We start from the raw sequence: 19,688 nt of genomic DNA on the forward strand, positions 1-19,688 counted from the left end.
AAGAGAATACAGTTGGGGCTAGGAAGGTGGATCACTTGTGCCTGGATGAGGACACAGAGAGACCCAGCCTGTAAGCCAGAGGTCCTCAAACTACAGCCCACGGGCCACATGCAAATACAAATATTGTATTTGTTCCCGTTTTGTTTTTTTACTTCAAAATAAGATATGTGCAGTGTGCATAGGAACTTGTTCATAGTTTTTTTTTTTTAACTATAGTCCGGCCCTCCAACAGTCTGAGGGACAGTGAACTGGCCCCCGGTTTAAAAAGTTTGAGGACCCCTGCTGTAAGCCAAAGCTTTATTTTATAGTCAGAGCACACAAAGCAAAACAAGGGAAGTGGTCAACATGTTTACAGTGTTCTTGCGAGTTTCAGCTTGTTTTGGCAGCACCTGCTGCACCTCCCACAGCCCATTAGCTACCTAGGAAAGAACAAGGGAGGACTATAAGGTCAAGCTTAATTATGCTAGGAGGGCTCTGCCCCCCAAGCTGGGACTTGTTTGTGGCCCTGCCACAGGTCAATCCGGGGCTTGACCCTATAGCTGCTCCCTACAAAACCTCTTAGGGTTCCTTTTGGCTGGGTCAGAGAATTAAATTGACATAATACAAATCAACAGAAGAAAAGCATACACATTTATTTAACAAGCTTTTCATGACTTAGGAGCTTTCATGAGGCACAAAGACCCAAAGAAATTGTGAAACCAATTCACTTTTATATTAGAACAAAGAGAGGCAATTGTGAAAAGGTGACTCAGCTATGTGGGCAGGCTTAAGGAAGATAATTATTTTAACAAGGTCTGTTTATATAGAATTCTCTTTATCTCAACTTCCTGTCCTTAATGATTAGAATGTATTCTTACGGTATAGGGAGGACATCTTTCATATAGGTATTTCATCTCCTGCTTTTAAAGAAAAATCTAAGTATTTTTCTTATATTTGCTGTTTTTCAAGAGCCTTAAAGACAAAATAATCAATATGCCAGAGCAACATATATTTGGGGTAGCATATTCTAAACTCCTTCTGGCTCATGATCCCCATGCTACATCATCAAAACCAGTAGTGGCAGGTTGAGCCCCCTCATGTTTCGAATCTCTCCTGCCTCTTCCTAACAGTCACATCTCTCTGACTTCCTTTTCTACTTCCATTTCCACCCAAGTAGCCCAGTATAATCTCCCTATTTTGTTAACTGCTTAGCAACCTAATTCCATCTGCAACCTTAATTCCCTTTCGTTGTGTAAAGTAACACAGTCATAGACCTAACACCAGGGCGTGCAGATCATGAGGGCCCAAATTTTGCCTTCCACTTTTGCACATCTAAAGTTAAGGTTGCAAATTCATACAAAGTTCATATGAAAAAGTGTAAATATATATGCCAAAAATATTATTGATATTTATATCAAGGTGCTGGGATGGGAGGTCTCTCAGGGAGTGTGTTTTCCTTTGTCTTAAAAATGTTCTGCACAATGGCCATGGGAACCTCATTTTTAGAAGAAGAATGTGGAACATTAACAACTAGACATCAAAACCTAAAATGTTCTAAAATGTCAAGTAATATAAGGAGAAGGTGGTTTCTATAAACCACCCAAATATATGCTGCTCCGGAATATTGCCATCCCAAATATATGCTGCTCTGGTATATTAACTATGTTGTGTTAAAAGGCTCTTGAATGTCAAGTAATATAAGGGAAAGGTGGCTTCCGTGGGCTACCTTTTCTTAAAAATAATATTTCTGATCTTTTTTAAAAACATTTAAAAAAATATTTTGTCTTACTAAGAGATATTATCCTGTATGCTATTGGTTTGTGAAATGCCTGCTCTGAGCCTATTGATTTCAAAGAGGAAGGGAGAGGGAGACAGACAGAAACATCAATGGTGAGAGAGAATCATTGATCGGCTGCCTCCTGCACGCCCCTTACTGGGGACCGAGCCTGCAACCAGGCATGTGCCCTTGACCAGAATTGAACCTGGGACCCTTCAGTCCACAGGCCAACACTCAATCCACTGAGCCAAACTGGCTAGGGCTTTCTGATCTTTTTTTAAATGTGAATTGGTAGTGAGTCCCGTGAGCCTCATATGTATTGTATGTTCCTTAAGTACATCTATAATGGTTATTTTGACATAAATTGTTCTTGAATGACCTAGTTGATGATGAAGTTGTGATGGTCTCTCCCTCAACCCCTAAGGCTTGGACCGTTTGCTGCTCCCTCTAACTCCAGTGAAGAGGTTGAGCTTCTTTTTCTCAGGGCAGCGCCTTCCTTCATAATTCATGCCTTTAACTCAGCTTCTCTCCCAGGTCACCTGCACCATCTCTTCATTTGTTATACCATTGGTTTAATCTCTTTTTTTCCATTCTTTTTCCTTACGTTTCCTGACACCAACTCTATATAAAAATGTCCTTAATTTTTCCTGCCTGCGTTTCCTCAGGGATCTATTGTAATTTTTATATTTCCTGGCTGTGCAGTTTTGCTTTCATCTTTTCTTAAAAGTCTAGGTTTAATTAACTTGGAAATTTATTGCCCCTTATCTACACATAATTTTGAATTCTGCTCACAGGCTTATTTTTTAAAGTTTCTTCTTTGCTTAGATTTTTTGTTTTACAAATAAGTATTGTAACAGGAGGCACTTTTGCATTTTGACTTGAATATCCTTCCTGAGAGTTAAATAATGAAAATATAAAAATAAATTCAAACAACTGGCAAATGTTTAAATTTAACTATTTGAATGAAACAAAAATGAAACTCTATTATTAGAAAAAACTAATTTTGGAGCAGGAAGGGAGCTTAAAGATCTTCTGACACAGTACTTCTCCACCCTGGTTTACATTGGAATCACCTGAGGGGCCCCACAGGCAGCCAATGTAAATAAGAGGAAAATCTTTGAGGTAGTCTTGCAAAAAATAATAATAATAATAGACGGAGCCACTTTAAAATGGAGCCAGAGCTGCCATTCCAGAGTCGCTGCCCCGCAAGTCTTATGCCTCAAATCTTTGGAATGTTAAATTAGGGCAAAATCACCTCTGGACTGGGCCTGAAACAACATTGTGTCCCAAAGAACTATTTGCAAAGATAATAAGAAAGCAGATATTATGACTATAAGACTGATGACTCACAGACTGAAAATTGTTTAGAATTAGTATCACTATGTTAGCTTTTCTGTACTCATAGAAAGGCCTTCCTCTACTGATGTAATTGTCCTTCCCTTTCTCATAAACACCCCTTGCCTTTGTCTCTTTATCAGAATATTTTGTGGGCTTCTATCTAAATCAGTGCTTTCTGAATAGATATTTTTTTTAATTTCAAATAAATGCTTGTTGCCCCTTACTTTGAAAGATATTTTATTTTTAGGTTAACAATCTCCAACAAAGCAATTTCTTTTTTTGTGCCTCCCAGATAACTATTCTCTGTTATTTTTAAAACAATTTAATAATGTTTATAGGTTCTATTTACTGGCCATAAATACAACTGTAATTTTGGCATTTATATAACACTAGAGGCCCGGTGCACGACATTCATGTACTAGGGGTGGGGAGGGAGGTCCCTCAGCCAAGCCAGCACCCTCTCGCAGTCCGGGACCCTTGGGGGATGTCCGACTGCCAGCTGAGGCCCACTCCCGGCAGTCGGACATCGCCCGAGGGGTCCTTAGCGCTGCCGCGGAGGCAAGAGTGGCTCCTGCCACCGCCACTGCGCTTGCCAGCCATGAGCCTGGCTGGTCAGTGCACATCATAGCAACCAGTTGTCCCACCATTCAGTCGATTTGCATATTAGCCTTTTATTATATAGGAGAGGATAGGTCAGTAACAGATATTACATTCCTGATTCCTATGGCACGCACTGCAATGAGAGATATTACTATTGAGAAAGAGGAGAAAAAGCTTTATTTCCTCAAATAGTATATAAATTTATCTTTTGTTTTGTTTTGGGAATCAAAATTATGCTCAGAGATTGATTAGTGTTTGCCAGCAATTTTTTTAACAAAGGCTCAGAGTAGGCATTTCACAAACCAATAGCATACAGGATAATATCTCTTAGTAAGGCAAATTAAAAAACAACAACATTCCAAGCAAATGGCAAATTAACAACACTGTTATTCCAGGCAAGGGTCCCTTGTTTCAGTACCCTGCCTCTCCATGGAGGCCTCCCTGTCCCCCTGCCTTGCCTCCTGCATGAAGGGTCCTTTGTCCTTCCTACTCTGCCCCCTCCATGTAGGGTCTTCTGTTTCTCTGCCCTGTCCCCTCATTCATAGGCTTCTGGGAAGTCTGTGCTCAGGTCTCCAGTCTTTATCTCTTCTTCCTCCAGGGAAGACAGGGGACCCTCCATGGAGAAGGCAGGTCAGGGGACACAGGATCCTCCATCGAGAAGGCAGGGCAGGGGACACGGGATCCTTCATGGAGGGGACAGGGTCCTCTCTCCCCCTGCCCTGCTCCCTCTATGGATGGTCCCTTTCCCCCTCTGCCTTGTCCCTTTCCATAGAGGGTGTTCTGCTCCCCTGCCCTGTCCCCCCCTCACAGACCTCTCTGTAGGGTGTGTGCTAGGGTCTTCATCTCTCCTGCCATCAGGCTATGTGCCCACTCTCTGTACCTGAAGCACTTTCCTCACCCTCTTCATCTGTCTAAATCCTACGTGTGCTTTCAAGACTCATCTCAAGCCACAAGAAAAGATGAAAAATGCAATATGCAACAACATGAGAATATTATGCTAAGAGAAATAAGTCAGTCATAAAAAGCTAAGAACCACATGATTTCACTCATATGTGGGATATAAAACTAAAACTCATAGACACAGAAAACAGTATGATGGTTACCTGTGGGAACGGGCATGGATGGTAGTAAAGGATAAAGGAGCCAAATGTACATATAACAGAAAGATTATTTTAGTTTGGGTGGTAGGCACACAATAAAATATACAAATTATATATCATAGAAATTTACACTTGAAACCTATATTAATCAGTGCCACCCCAATAAATTTAAGAAAAAGAAAAAGATTCTTCTCAAATATTTCCAATGTAAAATTGCAGAGTCATCTTTAAAAAACATAAATTACCATGTAATGTTACAGCAGGAAGACAGCAGACCTTCACCAGACACTGGATCTGCCAGTGCATATACACACACACACACACACACACATACATATACATATACATATACATATATATCAGATCATGTCATTCTCATGCCTAAAAGCCTTAATGGATCTAATAGCATTTTCAACCCACCCGAGGGCTCTTTATCTGCCCTCTGCCCTCCCCTGCACCCTAGCCAGCCTGGCTCACCATGCCTTAGGGGCAAAAGTCTGGGAGAGTCCTGCCTGGGCAGCCAGTGAACATATATCTGATGGAACATCTGAATAGAACTATAGTTCTGTTAGGAAAGAAATGGAGGGAGGCATCTGCTAGGGTCAGCCACACACAAAGGGACTAAACTTTCATGACACAATGATAAGATTGCAGCTGCATGACCTAATCATGCTCTTGCTCCTCTGCCCCATCCCAGAAGACCCATGAATTGCCCACAGCAGGAAGCAGCTCCCAGGCCTCTGAGAACCCATGGACTCACTGTAGAGTCCTTGAGCGCACATGGCTAATCTCAAGCTATGGGTTCCATATACCTTAAGTCTAAAAATGTGGTATGTTTCAACCTTTTAATTCCACTCTTACAATGAAAGCCAGGTGGTGGGCATACAATATACGGATCGTTGTACCCTGAAGTTAGAAATGTGAACAGGTGCAACTGCTGTGGAAAGCAGGTTCCTCAAGAAAAAAACAACAACACAGAACTACCATGTGATCCAGCAATCCCATTTCTGGATATTTACTTAAGAATTGAAGCCCTAACCGGTTTGGCTCAGTGGATAGAGCATCGGCCTGCAGCCTGAAAGGTCCCAGGTTCAATTTTGGTCAAGGGCATGTACCTTGATTGCACGCACATCCCCAGTAGGAGGTGTGCAGGAGGCAGCTGATCGATGTTTCTCTCTCATCGATGTTTCTACCTCTCTATCTCTCTCCCTTTCTCTCTGTAAAAAAATCAATAAAATATAATTTAAAAATATATATTTTAACCCTTTTCAGTCCAACCTCGAGGCTGACTCGACAGACCAGGCGCTAGGAGCAGGCCCAACATTGAGCAATAAGAACATTAAAAAGTTCAACATTCAATCCCGTCAATTAATTTGGACCAGACTGTTTGAATTCCAAAAATAACATTGGCCCGCAAAGGGTTAAAGAATTGAAGGCAGGGTCTTGAAGAAATATATGCACACCCATGTTCACATCAGTGTTATTCACAATAGCTAAACATTGAAGCAACTCAGGTATTCCAGTGATGGATGAATGGATAAACACAAGGTGGGTCCACCAATACAATATTATTCCTTCTTAAAAGGAAAGACATTGTTAGAGATCTAAGACGGTGGCCACCCTATCAAGAGTGGGAACCAAAGCATATCTACCTAATAAATAGAAACAAAGAAACAGCCACAATGGGAAGACAAAGAAACATGCCCCAAATGAAAGAACAGAATAAATTAGAGGGGGAAAAAAGTTAAATGAAGTAGAGGCAAGCAATCTGCCAGATGTAGAGATCAAAGCAGTGGATATGTGGATGCTCATTAGAAAAAGAATGGATGAAATCAGTGAGAACATAAACAGATAGCATGAAAAAGGACATAGAAACTAAAAAAGAACCAATCAGAAATTAACAATACAATATCTGAAATGAAGAATACTCTAGAAGGAATAAACTGTTGATTGGATGAAACAGAAGATCAAATAAGCAATTTCAAAGACAGGGTAGCAGAAAACACCCACTCAATGCAGCAAAAAAAATAATAATAATTAAAAAATAAGGGTAGTTTAAGGGACCTTTGGAACATGAAGCATAACAACATCCACATCATGGGGGTAACAGAAGAAGAACAAATAGAGCAAGGGATTGAGACTCTATTTGAAGAAATAATTGAAAACTTCCCTAACCAGGTGAAGGAAAAAGACACACCAGTCCAGGAAGCACAGTGTCCCAAAGCAAATGAACTCAAAGAGGTCCACACCAAGACACATCATAATTAAAATGCCAAAGGTTAAAAACAAAGAATCTTAAAATCAGCAAGAGAGAGAGTTACCTTCAAGGGAGCAACTGTAGGTCTAATAGCTGATTTCTCAACAGAAACATTTCAGGAGAGAATGATTTAGAACAAATTATTCAAAGTGATAAAAAGCAATAAACTAAAGCCAACACTACTCTACCTAGCAAGGCCATCATTTAAAATTGAAAAAAATAAAATAAAGAGCTTTTCAGTCAAGAAAAGACTAAAAATGTTTGTCACCACCAAATCAGTAATACAGTGCCTATTAAAGGATCTTCTTGAAGAAAAAGAAAAAACAACACGAACACAGTTAAAAGAATAAAATGGCAATAAATACTACCCTACCAATAATCACTTTAAATGCTCCAATCAAAAGACATAGGGTAGCTGAATGGATAAGGAAATAAGACCCATATGTATGCTGTCTACAAGAAACCCACATCAAAATAATAGATACACACAGACTAAAAGGAAAGGGATAAAAAAAAAAAGACATTTTATGTAAATGGAAATGAGGAAAATGGCTGAGGTAGCAATATTTACATCTGACACGATTCAAGGACATGTGATGATCAGAGGGAAGGTGGCACCATTGTAGGGAGTCTATGCTTTTAAATGATCTGCAGATCACAACTGCAGGAATGGTGCTTACACTCTATCAAAGGTAAGGGATGATTAATAATTTTTCTCTGTGTATTTGGCATTATGGTGCTCAACATTTGATGATAATAGTACCTTAGATGATAATAGTACCTTATCTCTACATGCTCTTTTCTTCCAGAGATGGCTCTATTCTGCAGGAGGTTAAACCAAGATGAGAGACGAAAACTAACTCATCAAAAGTCCAACACTTACTCAGAGGTTAAGCCCGGGAGATTCTAATTGCCCATCAAAGACTGTGTCTGTTAACGTAATAACGGACTTTCCAATGTCTGAACCCAGTGAAATCTATTTGTGTTCCATGTTGTGGGCCTGGGAACCACTGTGGCTCTTCCTCTCTGCCCAGTGACTCAGGGACCCAGGGCTTTCAGACAGGTGGCTTCACTGAGTGCCCTGGAGGCCTGCTGACCCTCCACATTCAGCTGACAATGCAGGACCAACAGACGGGCATATCAGGAAGGCACAGGAGGAGCTATTCACAGCTGGTCCCACCTACTGCCAATCCTGAACCACAAGGCTAGAGAGGCTCACAAATGCAGAATAGTGTGAACACCATGCCTCTCGAAACCCGGGACTGCATGCTCACTCTCTGTCCCCATATCTGTGCTGCCAACTCCGTCCACCTTTTTCAGGAAGAATACCCAGAGAGAAAAACAAAAAGTACCTCATATCAACCAACAGAGCACTTCAAAGGTCTATGAAAAAAAGACACTTCATTTATTTCTAAAGAAAGTCTACTTGCTGTCCAGGCTCACTTTCTTCCTTCCCTTTCTTCTAAAAAAAAAAAAAAAGATAACACATCATTCTGGAGCCACCAAGGTAGAACAGGTCCACAGCCAGCCGTCCCTTCACTGATGATCACCACGAGCTAGGGACAGAATAGAAAAGGCTGGAAACTGCGGACTCTGGAAAGGAAGCAGCCACAGGCAGACTGGGCGGGAAGTCAGAACCTGACAAATGCCCAAGCTGGTTTGGCTTAGTGGATAGAGTGTCGACCTGCGGGCTGGGGAGTCTCTGGTTCCATTCTGGTCAGGGACACATGCCTGGGTTGCGGGCTCGATCCCCATTGTGGGGCGTGCAAGAGGTAGCCGATCTATGATTCTCTCTCATCATTGATGTTTCTATCTCTCTCCCTCTCCCTTCCTTTCTGAAATCAATAAAAATATATAGAACCTGACAAATGAGCAGCCTAGAGGTGAGCTGATTGGTTTTCCCTCCTGATCACAGGAGGACTGGAATGACACAGAGAGGACTAGACAAAGGGCTGTCGGAGCCAGACTGGGGCACTGCCCGGGAACATTCCCTCTTTTCTCCTGGCCCTGCACCTACCCTGAAGCTGCAACCAGAACAGGAATTAAGCTCCTAAAATGCCACGGAAAACTGGTTTCTGGCAAGGACCTGGGAAAATGGGCCCCCACAGGGCCCATTTTCCACAGTTCTGGGGGAATCCTGATTATTTTTTCTCTTTTTTTACTCTTTCCACTTTGCCCTGATAACCACCCAGTTATGTGAAGCTTCAACACATCGCATGGGGGGAGAGTTATCTCAGATTCTGAGAGAAACCGGAACTTCTAACCTGAGGACCGGGGAAAGTGGCAGAGACTCAGGAGAAGAGGCATCTGTGGTGAGCTGGGCCTGCAGGGAGCACACCCCGGACACCAGCGTGGGCCCTGTGCCACCTGGGCCGAGGTCACCCCCACAGATGCTGAGACAGAACTGCAGTCTGAACTTATTAATAATGTTCTCACAGACTTAAACAGTGGTCTGACAACCTCAGTCTTTCAGTGCTGGGAAGACTGACTATGAAACCCCGTCCAGTAAAGGCAGCACATCCATCGCTAGGTTTATCCGATGTTTGGAAGGAGAAAACAAATTTGAACAGGCAGAGGTCAAGTGGAAAAGGCCAGCGATCCGGAGTGTTTGCAGACCTGCCATGCTGTGGCTTTTAGTTCCAAGAACAAGTTTATTTCTTCAAATAAATCTATTATTTTTTTGCATTTTCAGTTTTTCCTATGTTTTCTATGTTAGAGACTAAATTTCTTGTCTCAAAGGTAAACATAAGCAAGTGAAGATCAGCTCTCAGCCCTGGGTGTGGCTGGAGGAAGGAGGTGCTAATTCAGCATGAGTTCCAGCAAGAGCATAGGCCCAGCCAGACCTCTGCCCCGGGGAAACCATGATAAAAAACATTTCTAATAGTTCTTATAATTTACTTGATTTCTTAAAATATGTTATTTGTTTCATTGAGAGATATAAACAAGCTAAATAATTACTAATTCTTCATCATTTATTAATTGTGTGATACAAGGAAACTTATTTTAATTTCCCTGAACCTATTTCCTTCTGGTAAAAAGAGAAGAATGATACATATAGGACTCAACTTATTTTAAGTATAGCTATCAGTATTAATGAGGTATATAGGTTGTGAGAAATTTTATCAGAGTCTATAAACAGCTAGTACAGTGTGATTCTTTGGGCTAGTCTTAAACTGCACTCATGCCTCTTCTAAAACAAAAATAGATCATCCATCATATACCCATATAACAGCATTTTCAGTAAATAGGGGCTTTGTGTAAAACATGTCTCCAAAATGTAAAATGTAAAATTTCCCAAGTGTGACTGCCACAATGCATCCACTCAAGCATTCTAACATCTGATATTCTAACATTTTTATATTTAGTTTTGTTTAACTTCCTCATTTTTTTTTTGGCAATAGTCAACATCTGCTTCAGCAATTTTAAACTTCCTTCTGCAAAAGGTGTTTAAAAACATGCACATTTCTTATGTAATATAAACATTATCTCTTTGGAAACTTAAAAAATGCAGTAAATATGGTAAGAAATTGAATTATAACCATTCATAAGAGAATTTATGTCAGGCATATTTTGCTCAGAGGTTTTGGCTCAAGGTACTTATGTAGCAAAAACCGTGATTTACAGTGATAAACATCTCTAGCTGAATCATCAGTGGAAACAGCAACTCAGGAAATATAAATTCTGATCTTAGCTCTTTCATATATTTCTTCAAATTTTATAATTTCATAATGTCAAGGCATTCATTTCACTGTAAGTAAACTCAGTTCTGTGCAATATGAAATTGGGGAAACAATAAATATCTACTTAACCATATTATTAAAAAAGGAAAGAAGCTTTATGGTATCAGAGGAAGAGAACTAGCCCCAGAATTAGAAGATCTAGCTTTTAAGCATAGTCTTGTCACTTAAAATAGTCATTTTAATTTAAACAAGCTACCTCATTTCCGGAGGCTGTCATTTTTCCTTATTAATAATAATATATATCTTATTTACCTTGCAAGGCTGTGGGGAAGAACAAAATGGGATAATGTTGCTAAAAAGACTTTATAAATTATAAAGTGCTATATAAATGTGTTATAATTTTAGAAATAACACCAGGGCTTTGTTATATTTCTGGTACCAGAGGCTGCAGTTCTTCCACAGTGTCTTGGGGGAAGAATTTCAGCGACACTCATGTAAGAAGAGATTTAAATGATAGTGGCAGATTTATTAGAGCAAAAAGAGATAGTACACTCTCAGAGGAACAGAGAGTGGGCAGGCTTTATGGTAGTGTCTGCATGGACGCGAGAAAGGATGTTACAGAGGCAAAAGAGGAATGCTCTGCCATTGCTCACGGCTCCTCTGGTGCCCCAAGGAGGATGTGAGCTGGGTTCCTGGCCTTTCCCAGGCTTCTGTTTGTGCCCTCCTCCCACCCACCCCCATCCAATCTCTTTCCTAGCTTTTCCGAGGTCTTGTGCCATTCTCCAGTCGGATCCTTTTCCCAGATTTTCCCAGGTTAGTCTCTTCCCCCTTTATGGTCACCATTTTGGCTTCTACTGTGCATGCTTCATAGTTTTGTTTCATTATTTGGCTTCTGCTATATATGCACTTAGTAAAAAGAATCCCTCTGCTTCATCTTGGCTTCTACTGTGCATGCACTTAGTGAAAGGAATTTCCCCTTGCCGTTTTGTGACACCCCTCCCCCCAAGCCTGTAACCACTTGGGGTAACTGTAAGGCTGACTTTCCTACCTTGTTGACTAGAGGGGATGTTGTCCAAAATGATGCTGGTTACTCCCCAGGGTGACTGTGAAACTTCGTTTCCTGACTTAATCAGGCTTAACCAGATGTCTGCCTCCTTTCTCTTTCGTTAATAACTAACTGCCTACTCTGACAGTTCCGTCTGCTTTGGCATGGAATCCGAATGCTGTTCTATTTTAAACTATTTGAAGGGTTATGTCAGTAGCAAGGCTACATATATTTATCTTTGCAGGAATTTTGAGGTAGGAATTATAATGAAATTAAAAGGATATTTATTTTGGAATTCTATTGCTGTTAAGTCATATATACATGCTATTTCCTTTTTTAAATTTATCTTTATTGTTGAAAATATTACAGATGTCCCCTTTATATATGCTATTTCAATGAATTACATTTGTTTTGAGAAATATCGGACTTTTCCCTGTTCATATGTTCCCCATTCCTTTCACCACCAGTCATGTCCCAGGAACAATAAGCTAAAAATGAATATAGAATCACCAATGGTCACCTTCATGTTCCAGACCTCTTGGAAGACTATAATACAATCAAACGAATTTGAAAAGCATTCATGGAGCTAGCTGTAGTAAAAACTAGACATAGCATAGTGATGGTTCATTTTATTTGCTGCCCCTTCTTAAATCAGGTAACCTCCAGGTATTTCTAGGGTACAATCAAATCTCTGTGTTTTTGTTTTTGTTTTTTAATCAAAAGCACATCTCTCTGGCCAATTTGGCTCAGTGGACAGAATGTCGGTCTGCAGACCTAAGGGTCCTGGGTTCAATTCTGGTCAAGGTCATGTACCTTGATTGCAGGTTCCTCACAGGCCGTGGCCCTGGTAGGGGCTGGTGAAAGAGGCAAACAATCGATGTGTTCTTTCACATCAATATTTCCCTCTGTCTTTCCCTTTCTCTAAAAATCAATGGAAAGCCCTAGCTGGTTTGGCTCAGTGAATAGTGTGTCTGCCTGTGGACTGAAGGGTCCCAGGTTCAATTTTGGTCAAGGGCACATTGCCCGGGTTGCAGGCTTGATCTCCAGGAGGGGGCATGCAGGAGGCAGCCGATCAATGATTCTCTCTGATCATTGATGTTTCTATCTCTCTCTCCTTCTCCCTTCCTCTCTAAAATAAAATATATATGTATACACACACACACACACACACACACACACACAAACACACATAAATTTAAATTAATGGGAAAATATCCTCAGGTGAGGATTAAAAAATAATATTAATAAAATAAAATTTTAAAAAAGCACACTTAATATCACATTAATTTCAAATCTATATTTCCATCCCTGTCTTCCCTTTAACATTTCAGATTCTTATATCCAACCACATACTTGATATCTCTACATAATTTCAATGTTGGTACTTGAAGTATGGCAGGGACAAAATAGAATTCTTGGCATACTTTTGGGGCTACTTTCTACCAAACATGTTCATTACCGCAGTCTTCCCTATCTCAATCACTCAGTCCAACTAAAAAAATATGTGAGTGTTTTTTGCTTTAGCTATATGTCTAAACCATCAACCAATCTTTTGACTACTTTAAAATACATCCTTAATCTGGTGCATTTCTTTTCATCTTTTTGTTATTCTAATTCAAGCCACTCCTCTCTCTCTCTCTCTCTCTCTCTCTCTCTCTCTCTCTCTCTCTCTTTCTCTCTCTCTCCCCCCCCCACACACACACTTTCTGAACCATCTATAACTAAGCTACAGACATAATGTCTCATTACCCCTAAATACTTGTATATAATTTCCCAATACAAGGATATTTTCTTATATGACCACATATAACTTTTAACAGGGAAATTAACATAGATTTTATTCTGTTATCTAAGCTATAGAACTTATTTAGATCTCCCCAATTGTCTAAATAAAAGATACCCACTTTTAACTGTTCTAAGTCTACAGAAGAAGCATAAGTACTATGTTCGGCCTAGCATGGGTGATTATCAATAGATAACACTATTACAGCCTTACTTCTCTTAATTATTTATAGTGTACCTTTAAGAAAAATAAATGAAAGGAAATGGGGAATTTGCTCTATCTAGCACTGCCTTGCTTTCAGATCTTTTATTAGCAACTTAAAATGTCTGGTCCTCAGTTTCCTTAGCTGTAAAATAAGAAGGTTATAGAAGATTGTTTCTGAGGAGCATAGTGGTTCTAGAATTCCATAATTCTATGACAGTGGTTTCTGCTTCCATATTTTAGTATTAGGATGAATTCTAGTGACATGTTGAGGCTCCATGTTAAGTTCACTGTGTCAAGGATAGGCTAATGAAAGTCACTTTTTTTTTGAGCTCAAGGTCCTTGCAGGTTACTATAGGAGCTCACATGAAGGGTTGTTGCTTTGAGGGAAATAGATGAAAAAATCTGTCCTCTCTCTATGTCCAAGGATTTTGACTCTATATACTAATTATGTAACTTCAACATTAAAAAATTGCTTAAAAATTTTGCAATATTTTCCCTCAGCTATATTTAAGGATTAAAGAGCAAAAGATAGATGCTAGGATGCTTTTAAGCAAAGTTCATATTTTCCCCTATGTAGTACTTAAATTCAAAACACAGATACATTTTAAGTGAGAGCCAGGGTAGGAGCATATGACTTGTCATTGTTAGATCAAGTGAGAAACTGGCAACAGATGACATGTTAGACCAGCAATTTTCAAACAGTGTGCCGGCAAGAATTTTAAAAACATGCAATACTTGACTATTTAGTCAGGGTCACTGACCTCTTTTTCCTGAGATTGTCAAATTAAAAAATGACTGCAACCAATACAACAATAGCTGTCTGGTGTAAATGAATAAAAATTATACTTATTTTTGGTCATATCAGCAAAAAATGTATTTTTTTGGTGTGCCACAGAATTTTAGAAATTAGTTTATGGGTGCCATGAAATGAAAAGGGTTGAAAATTGCTGTGTTAAACAAAAATGCTCTCTGGGGCTCAAAGCTGTCAGGTGGGAAGTGTTTGTTCCTCAAAGAATTTCAAGGTTGAAATTTTTATCCCCTTAGATATTTTAACAGATGGGATGAAATTCATAGCCTAGACCAGAAAGTGCACCCAGCTCTATGCCCACATCAGTTAAGGACTCACTTCTGCATTCCATGCAGCATATTAGGAATTTGTGGGATTTGGGAAAGCATTTCATATTAGTTTGAGAAATAATTGGAGGGGGTAAGAGTCAGGATAAGTGAAACAAGGAAGGAGAAGTCAGGAAGGAATAAGAAGCAAGCAAGCATCAGTGGAAGTAAGGAAGAAGGGAGAAAGGGCAGCAAAAATCAGGAAGGCAAATAAAAAATGTATTGAGCATGTACTAGGTACCAAATGTACTCAATCTTGTTATAGACATAATCTTATTTAGTACTCACACACTCTCTTTTTTTCTTTTAATCTTTATTGTTGAAAGTATTACATAGGTCCTCCTTTCCCCCCCATTACTCACGAGTTCTCTTAAGTACAGAGAGTTAAGTTTTCACTCAAGGTCACAGGGGCACAAAGCAACAAAGTCACAATGTAAAGCCAAATCTGTGATTCAAAAGTCCCTGCACTTTTCAGGGCACCACAACACGCTCAAAGGTGATTTTCTTTTATATATATATTTCAGAGAGGAAGGGAGAGGGAGAGAGAGATAGAAACATCAATGATGAGAGGGAATCAAATCATTGATCGGCTGCCTCCTGCTGGGGATTGAGCCTGCAACCCAAGCTTGTGCCCTTGACCGGAATTGAACCTGGGACCCTTCTGTCCCCAGACTGACACTCTATCCACTGAGCCAAACTGGCTAGGGCTCAAAGGTGATTTTTAATCCGTGCAACAAAAGTGTACATGAGAGTTAACTCAGTAGTGTTTCCTGCATGGGTTGAATGATTAGATAAATTTAACTTTCAAAACAGTCTTGTGAGATAAGTATTGTTTTTTCCTTTTTCACAGATAAGGAAACAAAAGGTCAAAGAAGTTAAATATCACACTGAAAGCCAAGAGCTTTTGCAAACATCAGCATATCCCTTGTGTGTATGGCACAGGCAAAAGGGCCCCCCATTCTCTGGGCATCTCTTAAAGAGGTGAGCTCAGTAGGGTCAAGTGTGCATCTGGATGCATAACAGGGCAGTGCTTCAAGAGAGGGATTTTACGCCTTGTTCTTTTTTATAGGTAAAGGACATAAAGTCTGGGCTTGGGCACTAAGTGGTCTGAGCTTAGAGGCCAGTTATCTGTAAACAATAGTTGTTAGCTCCTGTGGGGAGTTGGTTTGGGGTGCAACTCTTCCCATTGAGGAGGAAGAAAATTGGTGGTGCCACACATTGTTTGAGACATAGCCCCTTCCACTGGTAAGGGGAGAGGGAGGAGTTCCCTGAAGCTAGTTCATCCAGACAACCCAGAGAGAATTCCTAGAGTCGCTTATTGGACAATCCATCTTTACTCATTCACTAAAAATAGTAGCCAAACTAGGACTTGAATCCATGTCTTTTGATTTCAAAACCCAGCTAGAAATTGGAAAGCTTTCCCTAATGAGTAAAGACAACAGCCAAATCTAATGGTTATGGTAAACTCATGTTTGTTTCACATGAATCATTTGGGAGTTCAGGTGTTCAAATGGCAGGTTATAGTCAAATAGGCAAATGCCATCATCCTGGTTCCTGGTAATGGATCTACTCAGTGTCCCAGACACAGCTAAGGACTTGAGAGGGAAGACGTCTCCAACTAGAAGAGGAAGGTTACTTCAGAGACTGACAAAGGAAGTCATAGGAGACCTTTTCCATTAAACTCATTGGTTGAATTAAAGGACAGCTTCATAAATAATTATACTCTCTGTTCTTCACCAAAAAGGCTCTTTATGAAGAAATTTTCTATACAAACAAATACAGAGCAAAGGGAATTTCTACTTTAAGAGGCTTGGATTTTTCCCATTAATTTATAATATCATTTTTGTGTCTACAATGAAGTACGTAGACTTTATGTAAAGAGTCCTACTGTGAATACTTTTGTGAATGGCTACCCCATGATTTTTAAAAATTTTCATAACTAATTTATGAAATAGGTTTCCTTATGCTAGGCTTACCATTTTCTCCATTATGTTTTTCTGTTATCTTTATAGCAAACTTAAAGCAAAGACTTACATTTTTCTTTATTCTCTAAAAGGTTGAGAGATGTCTCATTATGTGAAAAACCATTTTTATTAAACTGGTTCTGATCTGAGAATGCTCCTGTTTTTATTTCTTTTTATCATAAAACTGAACCAGAGATGACAAGCTAACAAGACGCTTCCTTTCCTATATCAAAGTTTTTTTTGTGTGTTTTTTTTGGGGTTTTTTTTTGGTTTTTTTTTTACAAATAGCTCAGTTAATGAAATGATATTACCTCCTTTTTGCCTGAGATCAAAATCAGGACTGCATTGCTTATTTATTCCTACATTTGCTCCTTGGCAGCATGGAATTGTCAGTCAAATGACACATTGCTAATGTGCATGGTTCATAAAGATCATTTACAGATAGAACATTTGCTCTATAGATAGATTTACTTTTTCTGTTTTCCTATATTTTATTTCATTTCTACTTTGCTTTGCTTCCCTTTCCCCCTCTTCCCTTTAGCTGTATTTGACTATAACCTGCCATTTGAACACCTGAAGTCCCAAGCCCCAGTGATATTGATTGGTGCCAGTTATTGCCATTCCATTCCCCTTGCCAATGACTGGTTTATGTTTGGGCATGAGAAGCAATTTTGGCCAGACACATGACAAGCAGCCTACTAGTGGTTTTCCAGCAGAAGTTTCTCCTAGCTGATAATAATAGGCCCATGGAAGAAAATTACTCCTCTTCTTCAACTTGATGATATAGCATCTTATATCATTTTGTGGTCAGAAGGGACAAGCCTCAGAGCATGAACCAACATGCTGAAGATGGCAGAATGAAAAACAGAAAAACATCAGTCTTTAATGATACCACCAAAATTAATACATTGTGCATTCCTAGAAGGTACAGCCTGGGTCATGCAGCTGGTGTTTCTGTCTTGTTTGTTTTGATCTCCTGTATGCCATGCAATGTGCTGAACATGATGTAATACCTCACATGCCTTCTTTCTAATAGGTGAAAAACATTCGAAAAATAAAACCCAAGTTAAGAAGTTAACAAAATGCTTAAAAGAGCCTTTCATGCCCTAGCCAGTTTGGCTCACTGGATAGAGCGTTGGCCTGTGGACTGAAGGGTCCTAGGTTCGATTCTGGCCAAGGGCACATGCCTGGGTTGCGGGCTTGATCCCCAGTAGGGGGCATGCAGGAGACAGCCGATCAATGATTCTCTCTCATCATTGATGTTTCTATCTCTTTATCCCTCTCCTTTCCTCTCTAAAATCAATAAAAAAAAATACATTAAAAAAAAGAGCCTTTCATCCTTTTCTTTGTTTTTGCTGTGTAAAGTTATTTAGGAAATAGTCCTATCTCAGACTATTCTACTCTTTAAAAAAATTGCCCGGCCAACGTGGCTCAGTGGTTGAGCATCAACCTATGAACCAGGTCATGGTTCCATTGCTGCTCAGGGCACATACCCGGGTTGCGGGCTTGATTCCAAGTGTGGGGCGTGCAGAAGGCAGCCAATCAATGATTCTCATCACTGATGTTTCTATATCTCTCTCCTTCTCCTTTCCTCTCTGAAATCAATAAAAAATATATTTTAAAAAATGAAATAAAATAAATAAATGTTAGGTCTGACTACCTCATTACTATAGAAAAAACATCAAGGAATGAGATGAGGTGCCAGACTGGTGTTCATTATTATGCCAATTTTGTGAAATATTGAGAAACTATTCACTTGTCCTTAGGAGTAAGTCACACAGGAGGCAGGTCGCAAAAATGTTCATCATGACTCAATCTCCCCTGCAGGTCTGCCTTTGTGGTACACCAGAGTTACCACTATGATCAAGTCTGGTTGGCCAAGCCATCTTAAGCATTTTAGAAGCAGGTTAATTACCACTGCTGGTCATATTGCTTTTGCCATTTCCTCTTTTTCCACTTTTCTTAGGGGCTTAAAGAGTTCTTTTGTCTAATAACGTATTAATATGAAACATCTTAAGAGCTTTCTTCCCTGCCTATAATAGTTTGGGATCTGCCCATGGGTGATGTAGAAGGACCTACCCATTCTTTCAATCTATTTACGTGTGCCTCCCTTATACATTCACATAGGTACTCAATAAATTATGTATGAGTGAACAAATGGGTGCGCTAGTGTAAAATAAATGTAATCGCTTCTCAGTCTTTTGGCTAAGATCAAGTGTAGTATCTCTTTTTATCAGTTTAATCTCTGATATGTCCTGTATCCAAGGATATTATATTAAACTGGAGGCCTAATGCCCCAAATTCGTGCAAGGGTAGGGTCCCTAGGCCTGGCTGGCGATCAGGGCCAATCTGTGGGGCGCCCGGCAGGGCAATTGGGGGACCCCGCTTGCACCTGCCTTGGCTGGCCTGGGGCCTGCAGTCTGGGGGCAGCTCCTGCATTGAATGTCTGCCCCTTGGTGGTCAGTGTGCATCATAGCGATCGGTCATTCCACTGGTCGTTCTGCCGTTCTGTCAATATACATATTAGGGTTTTATTATATAGGATGTATTTTTGGAATAGGAAGATGGAATAGGAGCTTGCTCTGTCCACTCCATGTATCGACCTGGTATTGCAGTACCTCCGGGAATGGTGCACTAAAAAAAAAAAAAGTAAATAATTTTTTTTTCAAAGTATACCTTTATTGATTTCAGAGCAGAAGAGAGGAGGAGAGAAGGAGATTGAAACCATCAATGATGAGAGTGAATCATGGATCAGCTTCCTCCTGCATGCCCCCTATTGGGGTTTGAACCAGCAACCTGGGTATGTGCCCTTGACCAACATCGAACCTATGGCCCTTCAGTCTGCATG

At 40.0% G+C, this 19,688-nt stretch overlaps 2 pseudogenes; both read left to right on the top strand.

The window, feature by feature from the left end:
* The first annotated feature begins 19,025 nt into the window (after positions 1–19,025).
* LOC118657250 lies at positions 19,026–19,133 on the top strand (annotated as a pseudogene).
* A 223-nt stretch (positions 19,134–19,356) lies between these two features.
* Positions 19,357–19,480, top strand: LOC118657258 (annotated as a pseudogene).
* Positions 19,481–19,688: the final 208 nt, after the last annotated feature.

Source organism: Myotis myotis, unplaced genomic scaffold, assembly GCF_014108235.1.
Source record: "Myotis myotis isolate mMyoMyo1 unplaced genomic scaffold, mMyoMyo1.p scaffold_m19_p_5, whole genome shotgun sequence".
NCBI lineage: Eukaryota > Metazoa > Chordata > Mammalia > Chiroptera > Vespertilionidae > Myotis > Myotis myotis.